The sequence below is a fragment of the Emydura macquarii genome, unplaced genomic scaffold (genome assembly GCF_026122565.2).
Source record: "Emydura macquarii macquarii isolate MOO-44397 ecotype Brisbane River unplaced genomic scaffold, CSIRO-AGI_Emac_v2 contig_3517, whole genome shotgun sequence".
NCBI lineage: Eukaryota > Metazoa > Chordata > Testudines > Chelidae > Emydura > Emydura macquarii.
Genome location: NW_027133654.1, coordinates 5,456,272 through 5,471,325, shown reverse-complemented (window position 1 = coordinate 5,471,325; position 15,054 = coordinate 5,456,272).

Here is a 15,054-nt window from a genome sequence, read left to right as displayed (position 1 = left end):
GAAGGGTTTCGGCGGTGGGTATTGTTTCCCCCCGTAACCCGCCGCAAGTCTCTCCCCACCGCCGCCACGAAACCCCACCGCAAATCCCTCCCCGCCACGAAACCCCGCTGCCGCCGCAAGTCCCCCCCCCCCCTTTTTTTTTCCCGAGTGGTACTCGGGTCGGGTACAGTCAGGTCAAGTGGTACTTGACCTGACCTGTACCTGGCCCGAGTGGTACTGGGCGGGGGGAGAAGGTTGAGAACCGCTGTTCTAGAGGATTAAACAAAGTTCTCCACAGGAAGAATTGTGCCCACCCCCTGCACCTACTGCAACAAGCCAAAGAAAAGTGAATGCCACTTCTATCTCCTTTTTAAAAAATTTTTGTCTACCTCTATCCAAGCACAGGACCATGGTTTGCTGTGGACTGTAATTCAGGCTGCTACACTAATCTTTTAAAACTTATTTCCTCTTCAGTAGTAGTTGACTAAATGGCAACAATATATGCATTCCAAAGCATTAACGTTAGTTGTATTCCAGATGCCGCTTTTAAAAGTAAAGCGAGGTCTCCGAAGTCAATGCCTCTGTTCTGTGAACTTGTATGTGAGATGGGTGCCACTTTTTTAAAGGGAAGAAGGGTGGAGGGGAAAGAGGAAGGGTTTCTGTCACTGGAAAGAGAAACAAACATTCTTATAAGGAATAATACATCTATATAGTTATCTGAGTTCCCTGCATCACCAGGCTCATCTGTGTTCACCTGACAGGACTGGCTCAACTCTAATGGCATTTCAAACAGCTCTGTGGCCATTGCATGGTTTGTGTTCCACTTTGTGTCTTCCCCCCTTCCCCACTGTCTGCGGTCACATTCAGAGTGCTGGTGTGTTCCCTGCCAAGTGTGGCATGCTGTACAGTGTAGACATAGCTGGTCTGTGTGATGGCCCCAGTTTGGTTGTTGCTCTCTGATATACCTGCTGCAGTTCCATGACTTTCACCCAGCATTGATTCTCATCCCTGTGGTGGGCAGCCAGGAAAGGCATTCAAAAACATGCTGTCTTTTTAAGGGGGTTGCAGGAGGTTGGCTTCTGTTATCTATGACCCCCAGGGCTGTGGAATTCAAAATTGTGACGAGAACAGCCACTGTTGTAGGGACTGGATCATTGTTGGATAGCTGTTATGGAGGACTGTTAGGGTCAACACAGGTAATGCAATGTCTACAGTAGCACTACACTGATGGAAGTAGATCAGTTTGGCCTCTACGTTGTATTAATGTAATAGGCTGCCTGTGTTGGTGGGAGACAATATTAGGTTTGGAGGCATGCAAAATTAAGCTTAAACAAGTCAACTTGGGTTGACCAACTTTGTCGTATGTAGACCAGGCGAAAGACTCCAGATGGCAGATTGACCTCAGCAACCCACCCTACCCTCGCATAAGGAAATGGTCTGAGAATAACTAGCAGAATCATCAACATGCCACTGAGATGCACATGTCCAGTACTCTGCCTTTCATCCTAGTTTTCTATTTGAGTTTAATTGGCTTTATTAGTTTGTGGCTGTTCTGTGACTGTTTTTTTGATATAATCATGTGACAGGAGTGCAACCTCTTGTAACCCTGACCCATGTCATGGGGCCAGGAAATAAAGATCAATCCTTACCAACACTTCTGTGTGACATCTTTGCTATAGGTGGGAAAGCCAAGAGAATAGATGTCAACACTGGATCAGGGTCTTGGGCTATGCATACTTCTGAGTGAACATGGATCTGTGACTTTTTCTAGGATATGGTTATAGTTCACTTCCTGTAGATTTCAATGAGGTGAAGACGGTGGAAGCTTTGAGATAACATTCTAGACGTTGGGGGCAGCACAGCATATATAGTACCAAGGTGGCTGTGAGAAGGAAATAAAGGGATTGTGGAGGCTGGCACCACTGTCAGAGTGGAAGGAACATAAAATGAGATGAGGTTAGATATATGAGCAGCAGCTGCATGAATGTTTAATGTTTTTAAAAGCATGGATCATAAAATTCCTAATTTGATAGGACATTGTCAGCATAATTTAGTGTTGCATTAGAAATGTGGTGTATATCTGGGTTTATTCCAAATCTCTAAAATCTTTTCCCTTTAATTGAGAGGGCTCTCTTACTTGTGCATTCTGCTATGATGTACTGGAGTTCATGGAGCCTGACGCTCTCCTGCAGTTGTAAAGTATTTCTGTAACTACTGAAGCACTCTCAGCACCAAGCAAGTGCAAAACCCTAATTGCCTCCAAAGAGAAGCACTTGTAAAATGTTAAATCCTTCAAAAAATGTAAATCTTTTCTGTATTGTGCCCTTCCAGAATATTGATCACTCTCTTGCAGATTGAAGGGCTTGTAAAACTTTCCAGGAACTTTTTAAAATTGCTCTGTATGGAATAAAATGATTTCAGATGCTTGGACTGCATTTCAGGTTGAGTGCTTCATTATATGCAGGGGTATATGGGCAGTCAGAAGTGGGGTCCCACTGCTTCCTTCCCTCAGTCTGTCCCCATCCCGCCTCCTCTCCTCCCCCGCCCCCAGTACAGGGTGACCAACTTTTTCAAAGTGCAATTGGACATCAGTGGGAGTGTCACAGTGAAGTGTTTTTTTGCTGAGGGAAGCATGAAGGAAAAACAGCCCCCTTTGTAGCCCCCTTTCCCACAACTCTGCCCCTTTCACAGCAGAAAAAACAGGGACTCTCTACAGTATAGGGAGGGCCAGGAGACAACAATATTGACCCTTTACTATACTGTCCTAGTGTGGTGTATACCTGACTCTCCAGCCTAGCTTCTACACTCATTCCTTCCCCCCATTCACCTGCACATGCACTTTCACCCAGTCCTTCCATTCACCCATATTCTCTAAACCCTGCCAATGTAAACCTCAGAACATCTCCAGAATCTCTAGGCTTCTGCCAACCCAACTTAGTCCTGCTCAGTGACACCCTCTCCCCGCCCCGAAATCTCTCCAGATTCAAGGCACCCCCATCCCTAATCAGTTTATAAAATGCACCCTTGGCCCTTAACTCTTCCTCTGCTGCTCACTGCCTCAGTTGCCTCAACTATGAAAATAGGATGTTTGTAAAGCTGGGTGAGATTCTCTGCTGGAATGAGCTCTATAAATGCAAAGCTCTGGAGTATCTAATTGTATTTTAAGTGAAGCAAGTAAGCAGTGGCAAGAATGAAACTGGAGCTAACCATCCAATTAGGAGGACTGGTTTAAATGCATCTGGGACCCCTCTTGAGGGCCCCGGCAACTCTCCGGTTTTGCAGCCTATCAGAAAAGCCCTGAAGCAAACTCCTACATTTAAGAGCTCCACCAGCTTGTTGTTCTCCTGTCTTCTTATTCTGACTTTCCCTCTAAGTGTCGTAAAGCATTTATTAACTCCCTGCTGTAGTCTTTCTGCATTAGACTCCATGCTGAGCATTAATATTTCAGGTGGCAGATGGAAGGGTAAAAAAATCTGAGGCCTGTCCATTCTCCCAGCCAATCGCTCCATGGATCTGGTTGGAGACTGCACATTGAATCCAATAACAATGATCGGCTCTGGTGGGTTCTGCAGCTTCCCATTATCCCCTTCTCTGAAATATGTAGCAGATACGGTAGCTAAACACTGCAGACAGGTGCAGCATACTCTGCCTCTGCTGCCCTTGGAGATCTTACCAGGGCTATGAAACATTTCATTGGCGGTGGAGATTACCCGTCCATTCATTCCATTTTAAATGGTGGTTGCTGCTAGCAGGGCCTGCCAAGCAGTGACCCTTTGAATGGGTGGGGGTGGACTTTGAAAGACAGAGCGAAATGTTAACTATTTCACAGCAACACACAGCAAAATGTCTCCTAGGTATGTAAGGCTCCTAGTTCATTTGTGGGCCCTATATAAATAATCCTAAGAGTTAAGTACCTGCCTTTAATAAGAATGGCCATACTAGGTCAGACCAATGGTCCATCTACCCCAATATCCTGTCTTCTGCCCGTGGTCAATGCCAGGTGCTTCAGAGGGAATGAATAGAACAGGTGATCATTAAGTGATCCATCCTGTTGGTCATTCCCAGCCTCAGGCAAACATGAGGACTAAATGAAGGCTTCTCTTTCCCAGGAATGAAACTTGGCAGGTTTGTGTTGTAGAGAGGAAAAGAGACATAAAATTCAATAGATGTACTGATTCACGGGGAGTAGGGAGGTTTTGAGAGGCTGACTGTGGAAATAAATGTAAAAATCTATTCACCGTGCAAAGCTAGGAAAGAATTAGCTGCCTGCTATTCACTGGAGCTGCTTTATCAAATGATGTCATTTTCAATATTTTGTTAACACTAGTTCCAATAAATGGCTTACCTAATAAAGAGCATATACAGTGTTTTATGTGGGAAAGGTAAAATAAACAATTAAGCCTTAATAAACAGTATGTGCTATGTCTTCCAATGGAAACAAAACAACTCTCTTGATGCCCTACTGTATGTGTCTGCAGTAGTTGCTAGGGAGCTTTGGATGTCTACACTTCTGCTTTTTCACTTGCTTTTATCTTCACACTGTGTTTGGAGCATTTTCCTTTCCTACTGTACTTGACTGCCTTCTCCCTCCCTCATCTCAAATTTACTGAAGCCACAGCTGAGGTACATTTATCAACCCTCAGGCCATTATTTCTTCAATTTAAGTAGGTTATATATAGAAATACTTTGACCCCACTGATATGGTCATTATGCACGGTAATACAAAGGTTAAAAGCCAGTTGAAAGAAAAGAGTTTTGCTTTTGTTCTATTCATCTCATGCAGTATCTACTACAAAAGCCTGTCCGAGGGCGACAGAAAGAGGTTACATAGTGCTGGAACCCATACCACTAATTGCAGCAGAGGAAGCACCAACCTTCTAGCATCTTCATTTCTGGAGAAGAGGTCTCCTTGGTCCGTACAATGTTCTTATTCAAATTAGTGAAAACAAACTGTAGAGGCACAAATAGGAACAGAGAGTAGGTGGGTTCCCTGTCAGCACAGTTACTGCATGAGTGGTGTTTAAAAGGGCTTTTTTATTTGCCTGTTTGCTAAATAAAATTATTTTTGTATTCTGTCTTTGTCTATGCTTGTGTGATTAATTATGTTTTCTCCCCAGGGCTCCCCTGTCAATCTCTTCCTGCAATTAGGAAGTGCTCTCTTGCTTTTTGAGCAGTTTTAAGAAATGCTTGCCTGTGGTTTGCAATACTCGAAAATTATTTGACCGTTACCCAGAGCTAGGCAGGAGAGGACTTATCAATACTGTTTGGCATCTATTTTGATGACTAACTATGAATGGGACAAGGCTGAGTATAAAGTATCCACATACCCTTAGATAAGCAGATATAGTAACATATCCGGGATTAAAAAACAAAGTTCAAGGTTTACCCAAAATCGCCTGTAGACACTAACAAAGTACGTTCTACATGGTACTAGCGAGTGAGGCGAGACTGATGGACTAAACAGGTAAAAGCCCTGACCCATTGAAGTCAAGGGGAGTTGTGCCATTGATTTCAATAGTGCCAGGATTTCACCCACTAACTTTTAGCAGGACCCCCTGTTCTAACCCAATGCACTCCCACCTGTTTGTATCCAGCCCACAATACTCACAACAGTAACTGCCAATGGCCCGCATATGGCCCTTCCACCACTGAGCAGCATGGACAGTAGCAAAATACTATGTAAGAGCCCCCAAAAGAGAGCAAAGGTTCGGCTGCAGGTTCACTCTAGTAGCAGGCACTATGTGGGCTCAGCTGGGCTCTGCGGAGGGAAGGAGCCTGATTTGCTGGGGCCTGAATGGTCAGATCTGCATCAGCTATGCTGAGGAGTTGTTGTTTCTTTATCATTGGCAAATGCTGCATAGGTCCTGAGAAACCTTACCACACGCAGTGTGCACTTTCACTAAATCTGTCACTGTGCCGCAAAGGCCATCCTACAGGGGCACACTGCTGTCTTTCTTCGCTGGGCCCCTTACAAACTGAAGCCTGCATCTGAACAGAGGACTGAGCCCTGAAGAGAGAGAGAGTGTTACGTGAAACAGTGTGTGAAATTGCAAATCACGCTCTGCACAAAGCTGTAACTTGGCCAACTCAAAAATTTCAGAACTTCTCAGGGAGGGCTGTTTCCATGCAAACTGCAATGTGACCATTGATGGTTCAGAGCCTCAAAGGTAATGAGTCCCCAAACTTCCACTGAAATACCTTTGAGCAACTGGACCCGAATGCCTAAGGGGTAGAGAGCTGTTTCACTGGTGGTGGTTTGGTTTTTTTTAATATTAAAAGGGCAAGCTACAAAGATCATTTATTTTTACCGTATGGAAAGTGAAGGTGAAAGTTATGAATGAGTGAAAATAGGATTAGAGTGGAAATACGTGTCTAGCTGTTACTCTGCTGGGTGCTGCTTTCCTTCTGTAACAAAACTCTAGCAAAGAAACATGGTTCAGCAAACAGGGTAGGAGGATAGAGTCCTGGGATTTTTTGTCTGCTCCTGACTCTGGAAATGCAAACCTTGTTGTGCAAGTCATTTGATGTCTGTGTTAGTATTGTTTCCAGAGGGGGAAACATACCCATCTTTTGTAAAGCGCTTTAAGATCTATAGATGGAAAGGGCTATATAAAGGTCAGAACTATATACGAGTCTGTATAATCTTATTTTGTATGTCTTTAATGTATGCTGTTTCACAAACTCCTTATTGAGCGCTATTCTAATTAGGAGAGAAAAAAAGTGGTATAGCCAAAGGAAATGAGATGACTTAAGAGAAGCCCTGGAAAGCAATGGAGAGCTGGTGGTGCAGAGAGGTACAGAAAAGCCATTTCAGACAGCCAGAGCTGCAGAAAAAGCAAACAATTTGAGTGCCACATTTCACAGAGTGAGGGCTCACTTTCACTGGGGTTGTGTAGCTCCCAGTTTGGATCCACTGGTGCACTTGTATCACTTCAGAACCCTATGGAGATGCTGCACTAGTGTAAAAAGTGACTTGTGTCAGTGTGGCGTACCACATTTGAAAGGTGTTCCTCAGATATCTGTTGTGTGTGCTGTCTCTTGTCTCTTTGCACTGCTAATTCCCCACTACATGACCCTACATGGCCTTCCTTCAATTCACCCTTAGTTTCTAGTACATCCTCCTCTGACTGAAGGAAAACAAGTCAATGGGGTCTAGTCCTCCCTTAAATGTTCACACCTCATTCCCATTAATACTAATGGACTAACATGCACCTATTCAGCTTTATGTGCTGTACAAGCTATAGGGCTTTATTCTTCCTTTATTACTGAAATCCGATTGTCAAAACCTCTACTCCATTTTTTCCCTTTCTCCTAGGATTCCCTAGAAAACTAAGTGATGCTTTTTCAAGCCACTAATGTGTTTTTGCAGAATGCAATTTGGTGGGTTTTTTTTTTTTTTAAGTATATTCAGTATTCACTTTACAAAATAAATCCCATCTGAGGGCCCAATCCTTCAACCCTTACTCATGACTAGTTTCATGCAGTCTGAGGAACTTCTTTCATGAATAAGGGTGACCAGATCTATATGTCTAAGATATTTAAACAGCCCTCATCACCATAGTATCTGAGCACCTCACAACCTTTTATTGTATTCATCCTCACAAACACCCCTTTGAATTAGGGAAGTGTTATCCCCAAGGGGAACCAAGACAGAGAAACTAACTTGCCAAAGGTCACATGAGAAGTCTGTGGTAAAGCTGGGAATTGAATGAGGGTCTCCCAAGTTACTGCTCTAACCTCTGTATCTCACTTCCTCGCTCTAGATCATACCCATCATTTCTGAGGCAGTGGAATGTTCAGACAGGTATAAAAGACAATGTATTTAAAAGGACTTTGGGTCAAAACCAACTTTTGTTTAACACTATTATAGTCAAAAGAGTTATACCAAGAATGAATCTCACCCAGAGTCAGTAGTTTAGGCCAATAATTTAGGTTTTGGGAGGAAGATAGACTTTACAGAATAGAAATATTTTCCTGAAATAAAAATTCTCAATGAAAACAAAACTTTGGTTGAATTTAAACTTGCTTGCCACCCAACCATAGAGCTACTGCAGAAAAGCAGGAAATGTTTTCCATAGTCCAAGCTGAACAAAATAGAAAAGAGAACAAATAGCATAAATGATAAAAAGAGGACAAACACAGCACAAGAGTCTTGCATGCTGTACAGGAATCTCCCAGAGAAATATTAGCTTTTCCTTAGCACTCAAGACCAACTCCAGAGTAACTTACAGTTTCAAAAGTGGCTAGTGATTTTTGGGTACTTCAGTGTTTGGGTTCCCAACATGAAGCATCTTAAAGGGGACTATTTCAGAAAAGGCTGAGCACCCACTGTCTGAAAAATTGGACCTCTTCAAAGGGGAGCCTGATGTTGGGCATCCAAAAGCAGAGATGCCGCAAATCATTAAACATTGGAAAAGTCATGCCAGAGTAAATAATTGTTACTTTCAATATCATTAGGAAACCAATAACAGCTTAAAGTACCTCAGTATAATTATTTGTGCATACCTGTAAACTAAGATAAATAGTGATATATGCAGTGTGCAATAGGAGCGTATCTGGGGAGCCGTATCTTAAATATGACATTCCTGTTAATAAACCCCAGAAGTATATAAGCCTTTTTCTCAACTGTATCATATTATTCACTCTTATTCAATCTGTGATCCACTATAACCCACAGATCCTTTTTCAGCAGTACTGGAACTAAGGTTAGGATTCCTATGGATAGGTCACCCCGCCCTAGTGCTAGGGTTCCTATTGGTAGGGTACTTGGACCTCGGGTTAGGGTTCCTATGGATGTGGTACATGGAGCTAGGGTTAGGGCTCCGCTGAGTAGGGCTCCCTGTCCTAGGTTTAGGTTATTCCCCATTTTGTAGTTGTGCATGTGACATTTCCTACACCAGTAAAGTATTTTGCACTTATCTTTACTGAATTCAGACCAGTTCTCCAATTTGTCAAGTTGGTTTTGAATTCTAATCCTGTTCTCCAAAGCGGTTGTAACCTCTCCCGGCTTGGTGTTATCCACAAATGTTATAATTTTACTTTGCACTCGGTTATCCAAATCATTAATGAAAATATTGAATAGTACTGTACTTAGGACTGACCCTTGTGGGACCTTACTAGATACATTCTCCCAGACTGACAGCAAGCCATTGATAACTACTCTTTGAGTATGGTATTTCAACCAGTTGTGCATCCACCTTATAGTAATTTCATCTAGACCACATCTTCCCTAGTTTCCTTATAACGATGTCATGTGAGGCTTTGTCAAAAACTTTACTAAAATCAAGATAGCTTATGTTTACTGCTCCCCCCATCCATTAGGCCAGTACCCTGTCCAAGATGGAAATTAGGTTGGTTTGGCATGATTTGTTCTTGACAAATCCATGCTAGTTATTCCTTATAACCCTATTACCTTCTAGCTGCTTACAAATTGCTTGTTTAATAGTTTGTTCCAGTATCTTTCCAGAGAGTGAAGTTAGGCTGACTGGTCTATAATTCCCTGGGTCCTCCTTGTTCCCCCTTTTAAAGATAGGTACTATATTTGCCCTTCTCCAGTCCTCTCAGACTTCACCCACCCTCCAGGAATTCTCAAATATAATTGCCAACAGTTTCAAGATTTCATCAGCTAGTTCCTTAAGTACCCTAGGATGAACTTTATCAGGCTCTGCCAACTTAAAAACATCTAAATGATCCTTTAATTTATTTTGGTTTGTGTTCCTTCCCTCCTGTTAATATTAATTGTGTTGAGTATCTGGTCACCTCTAAAAAAGTTGATGAAAATTAAAGCAACATAGACATTAAATACCTCAGCCTTCTTGATGTCAATCATTATATCCTTCCTCACTAAGTAGAGGAACTACAGTTTGTTTACTTGCTGTATTTAAAGAGCCTCTTCTTATTGTCTTTTATGTCCCTTGCTAAGAGTAATTCATTTTGTACCTTAGCCTTTCTGATTTTTATCCCTACATGTTTGTGCTATTCTTTTATACCCCTCAGTAGGAGTTGATTCATGTTTCTACTTTTTGTAAGATTCCTTTTCGGTTTTTAGCTCATTAAAGAGCTCTTGATAGAACCATATTAGTCTCTTACTATTCTTCCTATCTTTCCTTCCCATCAGGGTAGTTTGCAGTTGTGCCTTTAATCTTCTCTCTTTTGAGAAACTGTCAGCTCTCCAGAACTCCTTTTTCCCTTAGATTATCTTCCCATCTGCCACATCACGATCACTTTAATCCAAATTGCCTTCCACCTTCAGATTTGCAAGTAATCCCTCCTTTTTGGCCAGAATCAAGACTAAAATGTCTGTTTCCCTAGTTACTTCCTTCACTTCTTGAAACAAAAAATTTTCCTCAATACATTCCAAGAACTTATTGGAAATTCTGTATTTTGCAATATTATTTTTTTTCCACCAGATGTTTGGATAGTTTAAGTACCCCATTACTACCAGGTCTTGTGTTTTGGAGATTTGTTTGTTTGTTCTAGAAAAGTCTCATCTAATTCCTCTTCCTGTTTTGGTGAATTATAGTAAACCAGTGCCATGATATCACCCCTATTTCCTCCCCCCCCCTTTTTTTTTTTAAACCTTTTCCCAGATAATTGTGTCTGGTCTGCCTCTCACCTCCTTCTGGACCTCAAAGTAAGTGCATATATTCTTGATGTGTAATGCAACATCTCCTCCCATTTTTCCTGCCTGTAGATATGCTCCTCTATACCATGTTCCAGTCATGATCTTTATTCCATCAAATCTCTGATGCCAATTAAGTCATAATTTAGCTTATGTACCAGTACAAAACATTAAATGGTTTAACAAACATGTGATCTGAGTTTTGATTTAGTCTCAGAAATGTTTCATTCTCCCTGCCTGGTATCAGATATAAAGTCCCTTCTCTTCTCAAAAAAGGCGAGATACAAAAATCAAAGGAATAGATTTAAATTTGATACATTCACATCTCTTCTCCCCACCCCCATTTTTACTGGTCTCAAAATTAAAAATAAAGGCTCGAAGAAATGAAGTAATGTTTGTTTTCTAATATATAGCACCTTTCCCTGGATTTCTGATGCTTAGCCCTCCTGCACACACAAACACACAATTATGCTAGTCATGATACCAGGGTTTTTGTGACATTGTGCTGTGCTTTTCTTTCAACTCATAGACCTCAGTTTTTCACTGCAGCTTATCAGTCAGCAACTATTCTGGGAGGAGGAAATATTTGTGCTAATTAACATTGGGCTTGTGCTTTTCAATTCAGCATTTTGTCAAGCTTGTGATGAAAATCACAACCTTACCAGAAAATGGTGATAGCTTTGCGAAAGCTGCCTGGCATTTGTTATAAGTGAATACATGGCTATGGTTCTGAATTTTGCCTGACTCAATATATGTATAGTATTATGAACTGGGCACTTGCTTAGCTCTTTGATCTAGCTCTCTGCAGAGCTCTGAAGAGTTTGAACTGAATTTGCTTTAGAATTAAGTGAATGACTCCTGCAATATTCATTAACCTTATCAGTTGGAGTTTTCCTGACTTTTTCTTGTGGCTGAAAATATTGCATTTTTTAAAATTTTTATTCACCATCTATAAAATTTTAACTGAAATAATCTAAAATAAAGTTCCTTTTTCAATGAGATTTCTCTTACTAATTTTACAAAATGGAAATAGAATTACAATTGACACTAACAAATTACTTTTTTCAATACCCACTGACAGCAGGGATGTGTGCAGAAATTTAACTTTGATCTCTTTTGCAGGGAAGAGGGGAGGCACATTCTGGTCCTACATTCCCTGCCCCCCGGCTCCAGCAGGAGCTTGTTTTCTGTGCCCCCCATGATCCTGGGGCTGGAAGAGTTGTGCCCCTATCATTATTGCGGGGCATACACCTTCTTGCCCCCATTTGTGCACGCCTCTCATTGACAGAATAAATGTTTGTCTAAAAGACAAAAAGCTAAGCTTTCAGTTTTAACATGTTGGTTGTGGAATGACTAATGGTAGAGATGAAGGTGGGAAGAAAAGCCTTGCATGGATTTATAAACCAACATCAAAAATAAATCATGTTTCTTTTTTTAGAGTGCATTTGAGAAGTGTGCCAGAATGACAATCTTTAAGACCATTATCCATCCAAAGAATAATTACTGCAAGAGTATTGGCACAACTCCTTGCAATTAAAAATAGATCCTCAGTGCCACCCCAAGAGACAGTCAAGGCTTAGGCCTGGTCTACACTGGCAATGGAGGTTGATGTAACGCCGCTTACGTTGACCCCCTAAAGTATGCGTCTCCACTGGCACAAAAGTTCCGTCTATTTAAAGCATGGTAAAAGTCGACCTAATAAAACCACCTCTGCAAGTGGTGTAGTGCTGAATGCAAATTCCATGGGTCGAATTTGCATCAGTGTAGGCAGAGCACAACGTAAATCGATGCCATTGGCCTCCGGGGGATATCCCATAATGCCCCGTTGTGACCATTCTGGACATTCACACTCTGCTATAACGTGGCCACGTAAACAGGAAACAGTTCCTCTCCTCAAGCCCTAGGAAATTTTGAATTTCCATTTCTGGTTTAGACAGTATGGAGCTTTGTAGCTGAACTGCTCATGGTGACTGCATTGCCCAAACACGCTCCAGCTTCGAGTCGACCAGAGGTCTTGGATCTCATCAGCCTGTGGGGTGAAGAGTCTGTTCTGGCTCAGTTCCGAGCCAGCAAAAGAAATTTAGATCTATACGAGAAGATATCTCGCAGCATGTTGGAGAAGGGGCACAACAGGGACGCGCAGCTGTGCCGCGTTAAGATGAAAGAGCTGAGGCAAGCTTGTCAGAAAGCTAGGGAAGCTAACAGCCATTCTGGCTCCTCACCCAAAACATGCCACTTTTATGAGGAGCTGCATGCAGTTCTCGGCAGTGACAACTGTCCCCTTCCCCCCACTGTGCCACCACACAGCATCGATACCGCCGAAGAATCCCAGTCCAGGATGAATACTCTGTGGATGAGGAGAGCAGGGTGCAGGAGAGCGGGGTATCCATTCTCCCTGAGAGCCAGGACCTGTTCGTAACCCCAGAGCAGTCCAGCCACACACAAGACAGCGGGACTGATCAAGACACAGGGGAAGGCACATCTGGTGAGTGTGTGTTGCAAATCTTTTTTTTGCGGTTATGTCCCCAGTCCAGCTTCTTAAAAGAAGTTTGTGTTTTTGAGGGGACGGTTTTGCTGGGTGGTGGCAAACTTCAGTGGAGGGTTACTTCCGGAACAGACTATTTATGTGCAGAGGGATGCTCCGAGAATCCTCTGTGGATATCTCAAGGAAACTTTCATTTTCTATGCTTGTTTCCCGGGACCAGAACCGGTGCTCCATGTACTGAAAATGATGTGTGACAGCCTGCAGCAAATGGGAATTGTTACACTCTATGGCTTGTAGCAGGGCAGCCTCAGTAACATCGCTATTTTCCGTGCTGCGGCTCCTTTCTCACCTAAAATACTGCAGGATAAGCCGTGAGATATTTGTGATGCTCACAACGATAGTGCAGAGCTGAGTGGGCTCCATGTCACTCCAACAATGGCATGCCTGTGGCATAGAAAAATGGTGCAAAAAGCATTTGCAGTTTGTTTGGGACAAGAAGGGAGGGAGAACATTGCATCATGGGAGGATGACAAGCTTCCCAAAAGCCTCTGCAGCTAGTTGCACTGTGGGATAGCTACCCATGGTGCACTGCTTTGAATGTCAACCCAAGCGTGGTGGGTAAGGACACAAGAGCCCGGCGCAAAGAGTGTGGTGTGATCACGCTCCAGCGACTTCTAAAATTCGGCGGGTGAAAGTCGATTTAAAGTAAATCAACTTCAGTATGCAGTGTAGACGTACCCTTCGACACAGTAGAGGGATGAATGTCCGAGATCTTGGAATCCAGAATCAACTTGAAGGGGCTCTTGGGGGTAAGTCAGAGATTTAATTGTTTCTTGCAGGTCCAAAACACTGAAGACAACCCCCTGGTTCAAATCATGAGGTTTTTACTCAGGCAAAACTCCCATGGATTTTATTGCAGTGTGCTGAAGCAAAAACTATATGAAGATCTTAGGATCTGGCCTCTCATCAAAGGATTTTGTAATGTACTAAATCACTTCTGTTTTTAGACTATTCTCATTTAAATGTTTTTAAAAAAAGTTAATGTGTTGGGTGGGACCTGTAGTTACATGACCTAGGGAGCATACCTGTTAGAGATCAGTCCTGATCTTTGAACAGGGCTTCAGAGCATCGTGGGAAAAAATCAGGCTTGCTCTTTCATTTTTTTGTAGTCTGAACCAGCATTATATTCAGCTACAGAACAGATGGTAGCATGTATGAGCCACACCATATCTCTGTGAATTTTATGAAGCATTATTATAAAGAGCTAGCGGTACAATCATTCCAGCAAATTTATTAAAAGTTGTATGTTCTATAATTACAGCATTTGACTATGTACTTTCTGTTTGCTCTTTGAGCAATGCTGGTTACCAATATGTTGGCCCAGATTCTGCCCTGACTTTAATTGGGGCTACGTGGATGTAATTCAGGGTAGAATATGGCTTGTTAGTGTGTGAACAGAAGTTGCTTCCTTTTCAACAGCCTCTGCTTCTTCTCTGTTTCTCAGTGATGTCACAGTACTTAGACTTGGTATTCTATTAGCACAGATTGGAACCTCACAAACGCCAAACTGAACCATTACTGAGTGGAGGTAGACATGAAGCTGTGAAGCCTTGTTCAAAGATCAGGATCTTATTATCTCTTAAGGGCTTGCTTCCTAGGGTCATGCAATTACACATTCCTCCCAAAGCCTATTTTTCTCATTTAAAAGAGAATAGTCTAAATAAAAAGTGATTTAGTACACTACAAAATCTTTTGATGAGAGGCCAACCCTAAAAAAGAAGTAATTTGGTATATTTAAAAAAGGTTGTTTACACACATACCTTGGAAATTGGCAACAATGGAGAAATACAGAAACTGTTTTATACTGTGTCAATAGGATTTTTTTTTGTAACACAGAGACTTTAGCAGTTAGCATGGAGGCAATAATGCAATTGCTGACCAAAACTGAGAGAGGCCAGTTCAATATTTT